Raw genomic sequence first — 20,986 nt, forward strand, 5'->3', positions numbered from 1 at the left:
AAAATAAATGTCACGTCAAATTCGTAATGCAGACACTTCTACACTTACAAAATAGTTACGTGAAATAGCACGCATACATTATTCATTTGTTATTGTGTATCTCACAGTGCAATGCTAAATAATAATAAAAAAAAATCACAACAAAAACCCTGCTCAGGAATATAGACTGTGGGGTAAGTTCCATCAGCGAGCGTCTACATTTGGCTGGTCAAAAGACCATGTGGGCAGGAGTACACACATAGCTGCATTTGTCTGCCCAAGTGTTCATTTAGGGCTGAGTAAAATTAAGTGAAGGCCCAATACAGATGCAGATACCACTTGGCACTGTTGCTGCTCATAGCTGGGAAGAAAATTCAGGTCACTACGATTCTAGCACAGAGGACAAACCACCGCGCCACACCTCCGCCCTCACATGCACACACGGCGAGGTATAATTGTGACCCATATGAAAGCTGCATCACAACACAACTCTCCAGCCACAAGGCTGCACGGAGCAATAGGAATGATGAATGTGATAGTGGTGCACGGGCAAAAGCAAAGTGCCTGGAGCGAGCATGAGTGGTGGAGGTCACTTGCTGGGAGAAACGAAGTAACCTTCACTTCTGACCCAGGGGCAATTCACAGCATCCCTTCGTCTCTGCCTTTGCTCGTCTTGCTTCAAAGCTCAGCACAAGTTTTTTACGTGACTCGTTTTGTTTATCTAGTTTATATATTTATTTATGCATTTCTCCGCCTCAACAGTCGAATGGTGAGCTCGCACTTTTCGGTGACCGGCCCAAAACGATTTGATATAAATAAAACCGATGATAGACGACTAGTAAACGTTATCAACACCTTGAATGATGAGCTGATGTTTTCTAATCTCAAGAAGAGAAGTGGGATTTTAGCTTTTGTTAGCATTCGGATAAAAAAGTCTAAAATATCTCCCTGACACAGCGAGCATCGTGAGTGCTCATTTCTTACACTGGTACTGAGTCGGCGGCGGAGATTCCAGTGCAGATGGCAGTCTTGCTATATACCACAACCATTCTTCCAAAATAATGGCATTCAAATCATCAACCCCTAATTCATGAGGAGCTGAACTCGTGACTTTCCATTTCGTGAGGTGGGAGCTCTACCGCAGCAGCAGTGCTGTAAGCCTTCAGTGTGACCCAGCTTAAACGGGGGGGGGGGCTCACAAAACGTACGGGGGCAGCACAACACTCACACAGTTGTGTTTTCGTCATCTAAGCGGACACGTAGGGGTAATTTATTATTATTATGGGTATCGTTGACCGCGATACTGACACAATTTGAAGGAAAATCTCCACCGGTGTTGAATATTGTACGAACGTTGAGTGACTTTGCTCGAAGGATTTGGGAGGGCTGAGTTCTCAGCAGACAGAAAGGAGGGGGGGGGGGTCAGCCCCCTCTCGCCAACCCGATGCTATGCAGCCGAGCAGCTGACTGCAGCGCTTGAAGAGAGGATCATACATTCAAGATGCATTTATGTTTTCCTATTGCCATGGGAGTTCATTTTTAAAATGAGTGGGGAGTTCTTTTTTTGTTTTTCCCCTCTGTGGAATACAGAGGGAACAATGTCGTCCCCCGTTGTACCCGATGGGGCTGTGTCTTGGACCGTGCTACCTTGCACTTGAAATGTTAAATCAGGTTGCTGGCTCCTCCGTGAGCATGAAATTGCCTGGAGCAGCCTCCAATAAAGGATGAATGGAGTTGGCTACTCTCAGCATCCTGGCTAAAATTCCACTCTCGGTCACAATAAGGACGTGGACTAGCCAAAGCTATGCTCAGCCTTCGAGAAGCAGAGGGTATAGCAACCCCGTGATATCAGAGTTTTTTTTTTTTGGGGGGGGGGAGGTTGCTGGAGGGGACTGGGTAAAAACAAATAAAAGTCGTGCATTATTTAACAGTTGCGGTGATTTTTTTTCAAAGTTTGTCAGATCGACAAACACCAATAACTATAAAAAGTGTGCACATGCATGTCTACTTCAATAAATAAGTGGGCGTCATGCCCACACTGCACATCCCTTCTAAATGCGTATGGCCAAGTAAGACAAATGTCGGTGCGATATTAAACGTGTTGTAATTAATGCTTTCTGCACACTGGCGGATCTGCTACAGTCATCATCATCAGCAACCATGATCAACGAAGAGCTCCCCAAGCCCCCACGACCTCTCACAATCCAGCCACGCAATAATAACCCTCATATCCACATAGCCGTCTGCATACGAACTGGTGCACTTTCCATGATTTAATTTGTCAGCTTCTTTCGACCTACAAACTGTATGCAACAGTTGCAGAGGGAGAGACGAAAATGTTCAATTATTAAGCGATGGCGTTTATAAATGCACACGGGGGTTAAACGTAGAAGGGAAACCACGATAGACAGACACAATAATACGAGTGGCTGTGCTTTTGCACAGCTACTCCAATTATTTGCATGACCCCCTTTAAACAAAGTTCAAAGTTAAGCTCCGGGGTTGGAGTAGTATGGGGAAATGTATAAATTATAATTGGGGATTGGTGCTCACCTCTGAATGCTCCCTGAGCCGGTGGTGGACATTCCGCATTCCTCCTTTGATAGAAAGTTTCTCCCCAAGTGATCGCCCACACAGTGGTGCTCATTTCATTGGTCTCAGAGCAATGGTGAGCCGTATCATTCTCCAATGATATTTGGACTCGTAACCTTCCAATTGCCAGTTGGGCTTTTTAAACAAAATACTGTTACACGCGTGTAAAATATTTAATATGATCCAAATCATTTAAAAGTCATTAATATGCCCATTACAATCATTGTGAATTTAAGTTATCTGTTCTTTGAACTTAAGTGCAATGAGTATTCATCCAGGAAAGTGCTCTCTTTTGGATCAATTCATGGCTCATTTACAAGCGGAGAATTGGGGCATCAAAGCAATCAGCAAAACAATCAAGCATGAACCCAACACAAACTGTTGTATTAGCCACAAACTGTGAAACTGAGAAGTGACGAAAATGTCGGCACACAATTGGAGGGCAGTGAGTTCAACATTTGGTTGGGGGTTTGCTCAGTACATTATTCAAACAAAGTGGATTATAACAGCTACCATTCTGTGAGAAATCAACAGCGGTTGTTCTCTGATCAACGTTTCTCCTGCCATGTAATGTTTTCCATTGGCTAAGGGCCACCAACACGGGTAGATTATAAAATAATTAACACTGTTATAACATTTACATAATAACGCACGTGCCATACACATATTAAACATTACAATATGAAGTATTATGGCCGTTGGGTGAGAATAATAACGGAGTAGCTGCCAAGAAATGGAACGCATCTTAGATGATGTCCACTGAGGAGATGAAGCGATTAAATTAGTCCATTTGCAGGTACTTGGTGGATTGTTGCATCACGGGACCATGCAGTTGACAACAGCTTGGGAAGGCCTTCATCCAGCGGTAGATTGACCATGGCTGATTAAGTGTGGAATTACAGATACCACAAAACGTCTATATTACTATTCTGTGCTATGGAAAAAGTTCAGTTACTTAGTTATAGTGTTTCATCTTAAAGGTATTAGTCTCAGGCTCCCAAATAAGTATATGTTCAGGGACTTAGAGGCCTTCTCAGTGATGTCAGGGATGTCCCTGTGGAGTTCACCGGTGTTGTTGACTCGATCAACAATGTGTCTCATTAAATATCAAATAATGGAGCATAGGTGAGACAATAAGTCACCGTCTACAGTTCGTGAACAGTGTGTTACGGAATCTGGGTCACAAACCCCAACTCGCTGACTGTTGTGACCTGCTTGGCATTCATTGTATGTTCAGAGGATTTTACAGACATACAGATGAAGGTACATTGTTAAAGAAGCATGGACTTAAAACTTGATTTGAAGCTTCCGTGACAGCAGAAATTGGTTCTTTCGGTAAAGCCACGTGACTTTGCCGAAAGAACCAAAGAGTAAAGCATGGACTTATGACTGAAAAATAAGTATGTATATACAGTATATAAGACTAATATTACAGGTAGGAACAACAGTTCCACACTGCCCACCAGGGATTATTTGTCTGTCTGTCGTGCATAGCCACGCCCTCGATTTGTATTTCCTAGAGCGCTTCGGGCGGGCTCAGCACCGCGTGATGCGCAGCCCCACGCAGCTTGCGCCGCGTGACACGGATCGCACGAATGCGCTGTCCAACCAAGTTCCTACCTGCCCACTCCGAAGGAACGTGTTTCTAGAAGTGGCCCCTTCTCAGAACAAAATGTTACCCTGCTATGTTTTTTTAATAATGTCATCTGAATGATGGTGACATTCGGAATGTCCTATTTGTCTCAAATATTCTTTACTTCCTGGGAATATGAATAGTTTTGCTCTAAAGATCTCCGTAGATTTCCCCCATGAGTATTATGATTTTATCTTTTTCATGCATTCCAGTTCTCTCTTACTCTCAAAGGGTTACGATTTGTGATTTACCAGTAATCAGCTTCTGTTTGTCGATTGTACGCTCCCGTCACCTATTATAACATCTTCAATCATCGTTCGTGTTGCATTCACTCATTTCATCACTCATTCGAGGCGTAATGCTTGTACAGGTTTGTTTAGTCTGCTTTAGTTAATCCTTTCATCCGTTTTCATGTCTCTCCTTTTCGTCCACTTGCTGTGTGTGGTTTCAGATACAACTTGCCCTCTGTTTTTTGTCATTTACGTTGCCTGCCATTGCTGAAAGTGGTAACATTGAAAGTGGTAGCATTAATTTCATCATCTTGTTTCTCTATGGATATTTCGCAATGTTGGGTGCCACGGTGGCGAGATGTTAACTACCTCGCCTGGTATACAGGAGGGCATGGGTTCGATCCCGATCCCGACCCTGATGCCTGTATATTTGGAGTTTGCATGTTTGCTCCATGGCCGCATGGCATGTTCTCTATGTCCTCCGTTTTTGTGTCCACATTTAGAACCATCCGTTTAGAGTATTTGACTGCTATAAATGTCCCACGTGATGATAAGCTACTTCGTTGTGCTACCATTTGTGGCCAGGTCACTTCTGAAAATGAGCTATGAAGCTCAGTGGGCCTTATCTGGTAAAATAAATATATATATATATATTTTTTATAACCAGTCTAATTCCCTTTACCTGCAGACGTGAACTTGTTTGTTATTTCCTTTAATTAGCCTTCTCTTCTATTTAGCGGTGATCTCTTTCTGTACATTAAATTCCTTTTAAATGGGTTTTCCACGGAATTTGAGATACAAGCACCCATGAAAAATCTATAACCTCGTCACCTTTATTAATTAAAAAAGAACGGCTTATAATAGAACGATATAACATAGACCAATGTGTCAGGCAATTGCCCTTCTTCATTGTAAACGTTTAGCCTGGATAGAAACATCTCTGACAATCTGGGGTTTGTTTGTTCGAATGAAGTCAATTATTTTTTATATCTCTGGTTTGGCTCCTCCATGTCCATTTTTTACACTATTTTTTTGATAAATGTTACCCTCTGAATCATCACGTAATCTATCTGTCCGTCATCCCTGCATGTCACAGCTAAAGAGATCGTCACTGCCCTTCACAGGAATTTAAAACGGGAAAGCTCCCCGACCAGATGGAATAACGGTGACTATGATAATAGTTTTTTTACCCTTCTATCTGGCAACAATTATCATATTTTTACTGGCAAATGAGGTTCCCATAGTGTAACTGTGACTATCTTCTAAGAAGTAGAACAAGCTATTGGATCACAATGTATTGACCTATTTGCTAAATGTTTACACTTAATTTGAAGCTTACATTGTGGAATGGTGCCTTGATAATCATTATTTTCAAAAAGGGAGTCATAACTGATTTTAAGTTTTATAAAACCATATAGTGAGAATTACATTTGGAAGCCAACCAATAACTTGAGCAAGCCGATTTAGGAAAGGTCTATCAACCATAAAACACTTGCATAATATGTTTCACATTCTGGAAAACACAAATTTTCATCGAAACTATGAAACAGCATTTGATTCAGTGGAAACTGACACATTCATCCACGCTCTGACAAACCAAGGGCTTCGTATAATATATATATAAATTATAAAAACGTATTTCTAGAGGGACCACTTATACTGGCATTGAATGAAGAAATTAATAACATCTAAATCAGAACAGGAGTCAAACAAGGAGATTCAATCATCTCACAACGCTAACATTTTCAAAGATAAAATAATTGCAGCACTGCAGTCAGTGATGACGCTAGGCAGAAGCAAGCTAAGAAAAATGTCGGGCCCCAAGTAGTGCAATGGCCCCTTGCATTCATAAAACATTTGCACTGCATCAAATGTCAGCTGTAACTCATATAATTGAGAAATAAAATAACAAGTTAACTCCAATACCACGGCCAATATAATTGTAATTGCAGAAGTCGATTACTTTAGTAATTTTACACAACTGTGATTAAAATATCGTTACGTGACTTATCTCGTTCATACATTTTTTTGCAACATGACGCACTGAAAAAAGATTTCTGCTTAGGACCTCCGATTGGTTGTAGTCTGGAATGAACATCCATGGGTAACTTTGTTCCATTCTGGGTCAATGAGATTCAGCTTTCAGAAAAATATAAAAAGATCCACATTTTCCTTTTTCAATACAATAAATGCAGTACAATGCAATCAGTAAAATTAGCCAACCGTTTGCAGTGAGGTAAGGAATCACGATCTCATATCTTGTAAACTGGTCAATATATATTCAGGGTGACCTATGAGTCTGGAATCATAGGGAAAAATAATTCACTCATGTTTTGTTGTTTCTGCAGGCCCAAGATGTCTCGAGTAAGGAAGAACTAGTCCAGTTATTTCTACTCGTAGGAAATCGGAGTCAAAGGGAGGTCGCTGTTGAATTTAACAGACTGCATCCAGACTGCGAGCCAATAACACTGAGCTGTGTTTGTCCTATGATTCCAGACTTATGGGACACCCTGTATATATAAAACAGACATTAATGTTAACAGAGGGAGACCCCTGAATGCAGTGACTTAAGTACCTACATTCAGACCACTCTAATTTGCAAGTAGTGTGTGTACGTTATTCATTCAGCATGCAGCAATTATTTGACCATGCATACCACTTAAAGAGTTCCATCTGTTTCATGCTGTTTTACTTTATTTTCATGATTGTTGTCTGACTTGTTTTCTCACATACCATTTGAAACATATTCAGTTAACACTCTGCCAGTGGAAAGAAACTCTGGAGGGCTCCACTCGAGGATATTTTGGCCGATTCTGTCGTATTGGCAAGATGTTTTGCAAGAGGTGTGAATACTCACACTTTGCTCCACCACAACCCCGACATGATGTGTCGAACGATATGACTGTGGTGTATCCATCTATACCTCTGGGTAGTCAAGGACGAGGGGGGCGGTTAGATCTTCAGAAACACGTTTATTGTTTCAACTGCCACGCTGGGAGACGAGACAGCCATCTGTATGCCAACATCGTCTCTCCCAGCTCCCTATAATGTAGAGCAGGATTGCAACTATAAACCGCATGTAAATCTGCTCAGCGGCGAGCTCTGTGACTGCCACACTGCCCAGACGCCGACGCACCGTGCACCCAAAACGGCTTCTCGTCGCATCATGGATACATGCTTTGATTGATCAGCGGTTGCCAAGCAGAGGCACAGCGTAGGAAGCCATAGCCGGCCCGACCTTGGCTCCCTCTATTTTTTTTGTTACACGCTGCCTCCTACGGGCGCAACAGACGGTTTTGGCAGCGGCGGCTCCGACAGGGGCTGACACGGTGATTTGCCTCATTTGACGATAACCGAATACTCCACGTTAAAGGGGATCCAACCTCTTGGGGTGGCAGGCGCGCGCAAGAGGCGAGTCGAGACGCGCGCAGAGGAACGCGCCTGACGAGGCGTGAAGCACGTCCGGCAGGAGCTGCAATGAACGCGGTGCTCACATCAGCATTCACGGGGGGGGCGGAGATGCTCAGTGGTGATAACGCCCGCGCAGGAACTACTGAGCGAGCGCCGTCTTCAACAAAAACACCGAAAATCCCCCACCACAATCCCGGTTGCCACCAGGAATTGGGATTCGTGTTTGGTTGGCAGAAATAGATTGAATTTCGATTGAAAGCTTTCGTGACTGCAGGGATGCATATTCTTGGTTCTTTCGGTAAAGTCACGTAGAAGGGAAATAATAAAATAATAAAAACAGATAACATTATCACGACCTTTTGGCCACAACGCAAGCAGCCGTCCTTAGGTGAAGGACGGCTGCTTGCGTTGTGGCCAAAAGGTCGTGAGAATTTTATGTTATTATGTTTTATTTTTTATATTTTATTATTTACCTTCTACGTGACTTTACCGAAAGAACCAAGAATAGGAATAGATTGTTTTACCAAGACCGGCACGTGTTGTGTTGACATCTACATTGTCTGTGGAAAAGGTGGCAACCCTCTTTACATTGTGCTTTTAATCTCTCAATAGAATTGAGGTAGGGCAGCTCTAATGGATGCAACCGAGGTGCATCGGTTAGCGCACTGGATTCGAAATGCAGGGGGTTTCCCGGGTCTCCTTGTGCAGCAGTTGAAACAACGGTGCAAGTGGTCTTAAATCCCCCACCCCACCTCTGTCCAAGCAGTATGCATGGGTAACACCGAAGTTAGTCCATTGGCACCTCTTCCATGATATATGTCTATATCTTACGGTTGAAGGGACAATTGTCGTTATTCTGTGGACTTATTCCTCGTAGCCATTACCTAACACATTATGATTGTCTGCTGGCTTTAACAAACGCGATTGTTGTTTTTGTGTCTCCAGTAGGGCTTTATGTAAATAAGGGGTGACGAATAAATGCATTAATCAATTTAACTCAGAAATACTGAAACTATGGCATTTGTATTAATCCATGCTGGATATATCAATATTACGACTTTCACAATGACCACTTCCCAACAAACAAAAACGTTAAGTGGTATTCAACTCCTTCCATGAGATGTGGAAATTAGACATTCTCATGGCAGGCATCAGTGTCTCTTCGGGACAACAACTCTTCACTTTTCCCAAAGTGTTACTGATTTTATAAACCCCAGAATGATGATGGGAAAAGGAGACCCTCAACCGGAATTCGAACTCCAAAACCTTTCAATTGCAGAAGGAACAACTCAATACACGAGGCATACCTTTGCGTCTTGTGGCTCACAAAATAAACACAGAAAATGTATAAATACACCTCCCTCATCCCGTTTATTGAACTGTGGCTTTTTGCAGCCAGAGAGCATCAATGCTATATGTACAGGTGCTTCAATTGTTTTTACACTTACATAGAACTATCGTTTTTAATGAAAAAATATACTGCAACGTGATAACAAATGTATGTTAATAGCTTCAAAGAGTCTCCACTTGTTCACCATCATTGTCAACGCATACCTGGAATCTTCTCCAGGTGGTCTCCAGAGCCCGGAGACAAATTCCCCGTGGTACTGTTGCAAATTCTCAGAAGTGTTCGCATTGTTTTATTTGCGTGGGTTTCTTATCAGGTGATCTGACAGCTCCGAGGCCTAATGTTCTATATCAGTGCACAGTACGAGTCCAACCCGATGAATAATATCTGCATTTTACAACCGCAGGGAGACTGATGAAAGAACCGGCACCTTTGAGACAGGGAAGATATTAAGAGTACAACGAGTTTGTTCCCCCTGCCCAGATATTGCCATTGTCCTTTGGTGCACGTTATTGTTGGCATTTTACACATTTGCTGCCACTGCAATAAGTGGAAATACAGGACAGCCAAGGGGTAGTAATTTATCCAATCAGCGTAGAAAAATGCGTTATTATCTGGTTTTCAGCACGAGAACAGTGGGCACACTTAGTTATGGCTGGAACTTTTAATATTGGAGGCGATGTGTTTGTTGTTGGACCCTGCTCCTTCGCATTCGGAGATTACCTCGTTCGTGATATAATTAAATTGTACACTTGATGTGTTTTTTATATGCATTGTGTGTACTCCTACGTGCATTTGGGAGGCTGAAGTGTCTCCGCGTTCATATGAGAGCTAATTGAGGCTGCTCTTCCACATTGGCAGTCTTGAACTGAAGAGCTATTTTGATTCATCCCACTGCTGTTGGCTTCCACTAAGTTGCGCACCCTCCCCAGGTGGCGGTGCCGTGAAGATTGCAGCCTTGCGATGACCTGCTCACGGCGCTGTTAGCAAAAAGGGCCTCCACTAGCGGGAGCTCTAGAGGGTAATTTGGCCTACTCTTCCATGATGGCCAGGCGTATTGGAAGAGGTGTAACTATCTGATCAACTAACTCTGTTGTACCCATGACACTGCTGGGTGGACATGGATGTGGGTATGAAGGGTACTTGCACCACTATTTTTTACTTCTGCACTGGTAAATCCAAACAAAAAACTTCTGGTTTGCAAGCCCAGTGTGTTTACCATTGCATGGCGATGTTATTGATAGCTGTTGCTGTTTATGATGATGACGTCTGTGCGACTAAAACGATTCTGGATGGGATTTCAAGTCATGACTTGATTGGAATCCCTGCTGCTTCACCAAATAAGCTCTATCTTGGCCCACGCGCATTTAAGTGTGTTTCTTTACGTAATGCACTGCGTGCGGCATATAACAGACAGATGGGGGAAGCACACAGTCTGCGCACACGAATGCACCCAACCTCTCTTTCATCCGTAAAAGTGTTTGGGAATAACTTTTTAATTGAACACATGCTGCCAATGTGCATGACCCAACATTCTCAGACTGTCAATCCAAAACTTGTATATATATAAAAATAACTTTCCCTGTGGAAATAAAAACATAATGAGTTTAGCGGCTAACTCCCTGGGGCCTTTTACAAAATCCGGCTAATTGAATTGCAGATAGCGACAATAAAGGCTGATCAGAAAAAAAAATGTGCATGAGCACAACCCGTTAGCGATGCCAGCAAGTAATGTTTGCAAAATGTGGTTGCATTATGCATGACATATTAACCTCCATAAAATAATACCCGTGCACGTAAATATGTTCTCATTCTAGATACGATCTAATCAAGCAATTTATTATTTTTACGTTTTTTTTTATATAAACTATAAATTGTTTGCCCTTAATTACTATTCATTAATTGAATTTTGACAAGTTGCCTTTACACTTGTCCTTCTTGACTATATTCATCTGGAACACTTCTGAGCTTGGTGTCCCACGCTTGTAAGCCAACATTTTGTAGATGGAACAGACGGGGTTGGTGGATCACGTGTAGATCACTGCGTGCTCATAACCCGGTCCTGTCATTCAGGGCCATCCAGGGCCTCTTGGAAGCCTGGGCCTGGAAGCCCGGTGCAGAATGCCACCGTGGGGCCCTCTTATTGATCAGCAGGCCCATTGTGGGGCTTTCTTTTGTTTGAGGCCACCCCTTGCTTGATAAGTTTGATCAGCACGGGGTTGCAGCACCATCTGCCTTAATAGGTGCTTGCCATCAAACACTCTAACAGTCTATTAAAGGGTATAAGGGGATCTTTGTCTCTGATCATTGTGTGCTGTAACCTCTTTAGTAGTCAGGATATGGCAGTATGTAAAATGGGTTTGTGACATTTGTGTCCATATTATTCTCTGTAATGTGTGGGAATTCTACTGATGCTTTGTTTCATCACATGTGCAAACTCGCTAAACACCAAATTGACCAATATCTAAACGAATGACTCTCCTTAAAAATAAAAATATTCTTTAGATTTGTTGTGATATACTCCTGGATAAACATTACATTTCTTCTCATCCTTTTTCTACAGTAGATGTTTTATCGTCCATTTACGAGTACAGCTCATGTTCATTAAAATGTAAAAATGTGTTGTTCGGTAGATCGGCACAGACAAATAAAATGTAGCAAGTTTTATACCCCCTACTGTCAATGAAAAGTCTAAATGGAGCATTTTTCATTTTTCTGGTAGATGTCACTCGCTAAACCGTCGTCTCTTCTTCATCCAACACTAAACCAGGAATAATCTTATAAAGTACGTTCCACACTCCCAAGGTCACTTTGGACACAAATTTCCCGCATCTGGGTTGAACTTTACCTCTCTCCATCATGCATTTATCGTAACATAACTCTTTGTCGCTAAACGAATTTGATCAACTACAATAACATGGCCACACACTTTTGCGCGAGCATGTTCAACAAATGTTCACGCTCTTCAAACCGTGCGTGACCTTATGCCACCGGTGGAAATCCGTTATTGTAAGTTCCCATTGTGCATAGGGTAGCAATGCCACGTGCCATACACCTCATGATTTTTAATGCACAAAAAACAGTCAGCGTCTCCCTCCTCGAATGAGCCCTTGGTGATGCTCATCCCCAATTGGTAGTCCTGAGACAATGGTGCAAATTCTACATTCTCATGGCAGTGGCCAATCTTTCCATAGGACAGCTACTGTTGATAAAAAACATAGTTCTACATCCATGGGACCTCCTTTACCAGTACCAAAATATGATAATAGGTTTTTCCCCTTTTTTATGGCAACAAAACAGGTGTCTTTGGGCTGAACGCCTTTAAGTGTCCTCTGGTCTAACACCGTTTGAGACGAAGAAAGCTGTCTCTGGTGTGGACCATTCAGTTTCAAGAACAATGCATATATTATCAGAGTATGTTTTTTTTTGCATTCTGACCACAAGCATTGTGGTTCATGCAGACATGATCCCTTGTAAAAGGTTTCAGTTTGGTGTTTTAACATCTTAACAGCTGATTTGTTGCCAGAAATAAGGGGAAAACCCTATTATCACAAAACATCGTTGTCCTGACTTTATCGCCCCTGGAGGGATAGTGAGCTATCCACCAAACGGGATTTTAACTTCGGAACTTCCTGATTGAAAGTCATATCGCACCACAGCACCACCCAACCAAATTGCATATGCATGTTTTATATAAATCAGTCATGCATAACATCATAAATTAGAAAGGCACAATTTTAATTCGTGCTGCATGCATTACTAACACAGCATACATGCAAATGGATGATGTAGCCAAGACCCCTCCACACAAAGGCCTACTACTATCTATAAGTGTCCAAAAAACCTTATTTACTCAAATTGGCCAATGCAAAGGCGTGCAAGCTGAACACCCTATCTAACAAACTCACAGCTTAAGGACAACGCATACTATTTAAAGGCACGAGTCAAGGCACCACATTTAACCATGCCAAGAAAATACAATCTTAGGTGGTGATTAAACAAACTAACATGTTATTCCTAAAAGAGAGCAACACCAAGCCAGAGGTAAATTGAGTGCAGGAGTTCATCCACTGCCCTACAGAAAACTGGGTTGGATTCCAAGACATGTGCATAAATGGGACATTATTGTCAAAACTTTGTTTTATTAGTTTTTACCTGGCACTGTGTGCAAACATATGACACTGGGAGTGACAATGGTGGCCAAGTGTAATGCTGGCCATACCTACATCTCGGGTTGCCACCTCGGAAGGGCAAACATAATTGGACATGGCACGCATGGGAGGAAAACTATCTCACATTATGGGAAGAGGTGAGAAGTACAAGTCAATGCAATGTCTTAAGTGGTGTTTTATGACAAAACTTTCAAGAAACAGGAATTTTATTATCCCAGGAGAGCTACCATGAAAAAAAATCGTGATCCTGGGAAAATCAGGACAGGTTGCAACCGCACCTGTATGCAATCATGCGCCATGCCAGCCTGAAGCGGTGCTTGCAAATAGCACTTTGCTCCGATTGTCCATAACGTTAAATGAGGATATTTATCTTTGTGTGCGAATGTGAATCCCCAAGCAAACTACGCATACATTCAAACACACCCCAGCTTTTGGACAAATCAGTAGTTGATCACTTGGTGAAGACTTGTTAGTGTTAATCTTCTACATTTGGGGTTTTATTCTGGACACCTCCCATTAAGCAATTTATTCCCCCATACTTCCTCCCACAAACGAAATACTATTAAAAAACGTTCCAAACATCTAAATGTATGATCCTCCTGAAACAAAATCTTGAGACTTTATAACACTTTTATACTTTTATGTAAATAGGACCCTATTATTGGAAACGTCACATTGTAAAAGTACATTTAACATTTTAAAATAAGTAATAACAGAATATACCCGTGTATGACAAGGGTAGGCAATGTACGATAAAACAAATTAGTGAGTTTTAATTACAAGAATCATCAATGCCTAAACTTGGAAGCATACCATTGTCTAAAGCAATTGCATATTCATGATGGTGACCTAATGAGAAATGACAAATATCTATCTTAACGTTTTACAAAATACACTCTCTCAGCCCTTAATCATTATCATGAGAATGCATGCTTCAAGAGGCTCCCTTGTGTTTCTTGCAGTGACACCGGAGTATAAAATACCAGACTCTTTGGTTCTTTCGGTAAAGTCACGTAGGTATAAAATAAAATTAATTAAATCACGACATTTCGGGTACACACACAATCGTCTGTTATCAGGTGGGACAACCACAGCAAGAAACAATTTCTGATACCAGCTCAAGTCAAGACGTCGTCACACTCATACAACCAAGGGGTACTTCTCATCTCCATCGTCAGACATGAGCCAGTTAATGGATTGCCCACATTCCCGTGGAAATCGCATATGTACTGAATGCATTGACTTAAATCGTCGGGCTTTGATAGCCAATACAACGACTCACGTTTGTTGTTGTCTTCGGCCATGTGGGGTAGTTTTATGCCAACATTTTCTCGTCATTCACCCTCAACCACCTGAGTAGATTGTGACGATCACAACGACGTGGCAATGTATTGATCAAATTTGGACCACGATAATTATACTCGTTTCTACCACGCTGAGTTCATTGATTGAGCGCTCTCCCATGATAACCCCCATACAGATTAACTAGACAATAGACCCCCAAACTAAGTGAGTCCATACTAAGTCGAGTATGGGGACAGAGACAAGATTTTTAAAAATGCCGGTCAAGGTATTCAAAAATACAATGAAGAGGGGTGGAAATTAAAATATAACATAGGATGCACAAAACTTTGTAAAACCGTTACGAACAGAATGGGGAAAAACACTTACAGAAAAGAGCACAAAAATGATTGAAGATTGCAAATTGTATCCTTCAGAGAACAAGATGGAACCACGATGCATGATAGTAGTGGAGAAAATTAGATGCAGGTCTTTATATAAAAATGCAGTGACGAGGAAATGTATTCCATATGTCACACGGGCATAGTCACCACCGCCCTTGACATTATGAAAATATAAATAACTTCAGGACCAGATGGAATAACTGTGGAAATCATCATATACGCTGGATCAGCTTGTGTCATCAAAATTAGTCGGCCTCTCTATGCATTGTTTACGCAAACATTAATACCTCTAAAGGGGAGAGCATTTTTTTTCAATGATTAGAGACCTATTATCATACGAATATTACCTGTTCACGAACATCAAAGATAACTGGATAATTGTACATTTAAACCCTAAGCCACAACACGCACATGCTGTGATTTAGATTTCATAAAAAGAAAAATGAATTACAAATACTTTCACGTGCAGGTTTTGTAATGAAGACGAACTAGTTTAAGTACCCACGTGAGACGGTGTGTTGATGGATCACTAGAGAGGTGAGAACAAGAACAAGGGGCTGGATGGCTGAAATGGCGAGAGATGACCGGTGTGGTGTGTGATAAAAGGGTCCCAGTTTGGTTGAAGGGAAAAGTGTGTAGTGTATAGTACAAGACGGTGGTGAGGCTGGTCCTGTTGTATGGGGCCGAGTGCTGAGACGTAAGAAAGAGGGAGGACCAAGCTATGGCAGTCACAGAGATGAGGATGTTGCAGTGTGTTCTGTCTCACGGCAGAAGGTTTGCCGCACGGCAGATGGGGGGGGGGGCGTATGTACACAGGAATTCCCTGTTTTTTATGCTAATTTTGGTCACGTGACCAGGAAGTTACGATTTTAGATTTCCACTGAACCACGCGGGCGTCGGCCATTACACAGACAAGTCAAGATGGCGGCACACATCGCGTCTCAGTGAAGCCAGACACAGTTGTCCATCGTGGGACTTTGAGAAGCATTGTCTGTAAGTTTGTTTATATTCTTAAAATATTGGCAATGCTGCTCTAATGTTGGAATGACCGTTATAGTGATGTAAATGCCTTTATGGTGCCGTTAAGTTGTTGTGGTAAATGTGATTCCTAGTTAGCAACGAAGCCTGCAACTTTCCTTATTGTGGATGTTACTTGTGATTTAGTAGGTCGAGTCAGACTTGTGCCCAGGTGGCTATGTTGCGATCCTGAGAGCAAAGATGACGAAGTATCTCATCCACAGTTTAGTGTTATGTGTAATGCTGTACATTTGGGGTGCAGTGGGATGAAATACACGATGTGCCTTATTGCAACGCGCTTGTGTAGTTGTTCAGTTGTAATGTAGGGGCCTGGTCCGTCCAGGATCTATTGTTATCTAAGACAATGTTCTGATGCTGTGGTGTTCATTGTGTTGGTGTTTTCGGGTTATAACAGATGCTGTATCTGTGTTTTCTCACCAGTTTTACCTTCATAATCAACGGGTTGTTTTGGGTTTAGATCGCATTATTTATAAATGTGTCGTAACCCTCCACCACCCGACACGGCCAATCAGTAAAAAAAGTGTCACGTTGACAAAAGACAAATAGTTCACTGCTTTAGCCCACCGGTGTGTTGAAGCGTGAAACCTTGTTAAAAATCAATAAATGACGATTGGAGTCAGACGTTCATCCTGGCTCCGAGGGTTTATTGAACGCAAGGTTATCTACTCGACTAGCGGTGCAACGCAGCGCACAGCGAGGCCGATATACAGTGGATGGTGGGTTTGACAAGGAAGGACAGGGTGAGAAATTAAGAAGTGAGAGGAAGACTCAAATTAATGGAAAATGTTAACAAAGAAGGCTAAAAAATAGGGAAAATTTAAAATACGAGCAAAATAAAAGTTACGTACAAAAGGTTCGCTGAACAACACGTAAAACATATGCACAGACACAACTTAGTGTGTGTACCTAGGGCACTGAGATTACATTTATTAAACAAAGATAATGAGCAACATCAGGATTGGGGGATTTTTTTAAATCTTGACTTGATAATGAAAAACATCAATATGCATGAAGAAGAACGTTTAAATTAATGAGCAGTACATCTTATGACATGGGTCAGAAGCATGGACACTGATGACTACAATATAATAACATCTGACAAATTACTCGGAAAGGCGTGGAGAGATGCGTGCTTGGAATTACGCGAAGAGAACAAATGAAGGGAACATATTACTTAGAAAATGCATGTAAACCAAGCATCATCTTGGCTGTTCGGAAAGGTACGTGGCCTAGAGCGGAAGAACATCCTCCTAAGCAAATGATAGCAGATGAACGAGACTTGTGGTGTAATGGCAGCCAAAGGTGGGAATATGTCTAAGATGACGTAGTCATGAGATCACAGGAACGAGGTGGAATGTGCCATTGCAGGAATGTGAGAGATGGTGACGAAAAGGAGGGACGCCTTCACCCCGCAGTGGACAGAACATGGCTGATGTTGATGATGATGAATATATATTCATCATCATCAACATCATGATGATGAATATATATTCATCATCATCAATATGCTGTCACATCCGCCTCTATAAATGAGACATCTCATGTATTAGTCCATTGTGACCTGGAGTGGAAAAAAAAACATTGGTGCTTACCAGCCTGTTCATCCAAAACCTAAAATCCAATAAGCAGAACCATTCTGTTTTCAAGCATCAATACTGCGGGCTAAGCCAGCTGGGGGAACACATTAATTTTATAGCATTGCATTGCTGAAGAGGGAAAACACTCTTATCGGAGGTGTGCTGGAAAGTGCGACAGTGCGGACGGAGAACACTGCACGCACGAAGCAAAGTGCGTACGTACTAATGCATGATTTATAATGTCGCCCCCAAACCAAAATGCAGCGAAGACCAATGGCCAGTGCGAGTGCTGCTTGCTGATTATGACAAAATTCTGTCGAGGTCACCGCTGTTGCAATTGAGCAGCCACTGACCCAAAAGGACTTCTTCACATTGACAGGATTTTAAAATTATTCTGGAGTTTTCGTGTTGCTTGCAACAGCCAAAGCTGTGGAATCACAAATACCTCCCCATCGCTGTAGGGTCGGCGTCTGAGAATTAGTCGGATTTGTATGATTATATCATGTTTATTTATCCAAGAAAGCCTCACCGAGTTAGCGGACTCTCTTTCAAGAGGGTACTACCATGTTTTTTGGCAACAGGGGGGCGATGTTGCTGCTGTGTGTAACCCCAATTGAATAAGTTTGCGGCATTGTGATGTTTGGCAAACACCATTTTTATTTGTTATGTTGTTATATTTTCTTTATCTTTGGGAGGAACCCAGAGAATTGGGGGTAAACCCATGCAAAATGGAGGGGGGAGGGGGGGCGTACAAACTCAACTCACTTAAAAAAGACAAGGATAATGATCCCCCATATAGCCTTATTAGATTGTAGGAGCAAGCACTGTTAGCGAGCACCTGTGAAGGCCGACACGGCACAGGGTGGGTAGGGTGGACAGCCCTACGCCCGGCCGCTTTTGTCTTTTTAGCGACGATGTTTACACACTGCTCCAGTTACTCATTCGGAGGCTGAGTCGACCTATGGAAGCCCCAAGACAGGTTCAAAACAATCGCCACCGGTGTTGGCCTTGAGCAGAAATCGAACTCGTATCGGCAAAGTTTCGTAGCACAGCGCGCCAACCCCTGCACTCCCACACCTCATGCACTCACGCAAACACGCAATTCACACGCTTCACTCACGCCCTGCAGCGCGGAAAGACGCCCGTGGCAGGAATCAAATCCAGGCCATTTGTGCTGTAAGATACAAGTGCTAGCATTGCACCACCCTGCCGTCCACTGCTGCCATGCCATTTGCCTTTTTTACATTTCATGGTTGAAGTGAAGTTCACACCACACCTCTTAAGAGACGATAACCCCTAAATGCCACGATCACAAATTTATTGTTACATTTCTATATAATGCAACAACATGCGGACAGCGACTCAACGCCTTATTGTGACGTATGCCACGCATACCACCGATCCAAACGGATGCCTCTATATGTGTCCATGCTTCCTTAATAAGGGTTAAAACGTATGTATAAGTTTATCCAATAGTAGCTTCGCTCAGCCAACAGGCATTAAATACAGGCATGATGAAAACTAATACCAATTTAACATTATACATTTTATATCTCTACTACCATCGTTACTGATCTCATGCGTGTCACTCCTCAACCCACACTGAGTCCTCGGTCCACCAGACTGACTGTTTTGTCTCCACTTTAAAATTGCCTCCCATCGTTAATCTTCCCCAAGTTATGATAACCTTGATCAATGCAATATATATTCACGTTTATCGATTGCACCTTCCGTGGTGTTGTTTATTGCTGGGTGTTAGCATATTGGGTATTAATATTAATACCACACTTGGTGGGGTGCTCATCGTCACTGGAGGCTGAGCCAAAGGGGGCAATTTCACTTTTTTTCTTATGGCAAGGGGATAGACTCTACATAGAACAACCACTGCTGACTTCCCACCACGTGGCAGGCTTGAACTTTATTGACCCCTTGGTGAATGATGGGCTGACCTGGTCGCTGACTGGGATTTGAACAAGCAGCCTTCCAAATTGTAAGGTGAGTGCTTTGGCCGCATTGTCTCTTGAAACTCGGATGGATGCATTGCTACTAATGGTCGTAAAGGTGCAGCCCTGCAATCCATTGGTCATGCCACTGCTGATGGAAGGGGCTCCGCTTAGAGGAAGCTGCAGCCTAATCTTTCACAAGCCAGACGATGTGGAAGAGTTCGTACGACATTACCAACACTTCACCCCGCCACAGTCAACCTGCTGGTCGACTATCTATGGTGCGCCCATTTATACCGCTGAGTGGACAGAGGTTTGGCGGGGGGTTACGAAACAGACACCATCGTTTCAACTGCCACACCGAGAGATCGAACCAGCAACCCCTGGATTGCAAGTCCGGCTAGCTGATGACCACTGCAGTAGCATCCCAGTTGAAAAAAAGACATATCTGTGGAAGCCATGTCACATTTCTATGGAGGAATGCACCAGCCTCAGGGCTAGAAAGTATTTGGTCATAAAGCATCATAGAAAATCCCATTTTAGTTATCTTTAAACTTGGCGTTGTTGCAAAATAACTGCACCATACAAAAAAAAAAGAACAGCCCAGAGAAGATCCATGGTTCCTATTACAGAGCACCCACCCTTGTCAGGGTAACCCACGGGCACGCATTTCCCCCTTGTTCCTAATGGCATCAGCACAAACACTTTGTATCCCAGCGCTGGGAGGACTCTATCCGCAGATGACACTGCCCTCTCTCAGCCCAGTTTGTCCGCAGGTGACCTATGAGCATTTCAAGCCGACGCAAATTCGCTTTATGATTGGTTCATGCTCCACCTAGTTTCTGTAAATGCAACCAAAAAACCAATTTCGTGATACTATCCATTTTTTCTGTTAATGCTCCACCGCTTGCATCTTTCACAATCAGCAGCATGTCACGGAAAGTGTCCAGGGCCACGGCTCTGATCTCCAATTCCTCGGAGCCATATTCTGCTCAACTTTTTCAAGTCTGCCAATCAAGAGCCGGAGCAGAATGCCCAGTGACCGAGTTATATTGGAGTGGGTATTGTGGACAATGTTGAAACCACAAAACAAAACTGGACTTGCCTTCAGATTTTAGATATGAGAATTATTTATAACAAAAATGTGTACTTTGCGAATCATCTCAACATTGTAAAACATGTATTTTAAACACGAATGCAAAACATAAAAAGAACCAGCATACACATCCTCCAGATAACTTATCGTGATGCAGGAAAAGGGCAGGAAAGATTAGAAAGAGGGAGGAAACGTGTAAAAACAAAAGGAGAAAATTAAGAATGAAAAATTATGATGGGAAGGGATTGCGTAACGAGAGTCGGATCAGGAATTAATCAAGTT

This window comes from Lampetra planeri, chromosome 14 (assembly GCF_965212315.1).
Source record: "Lampetra planeri chromosome 14, kcLamPlan1.2.h2, whole genome shotgun sequence".
NCBI classification, from domain to species: Eukaryota; Metazoa; Chordata; class Hyperoartia; order Petromyzontiformes; family Petromyzontidae; genus Lampetra; species Lampetra planeri.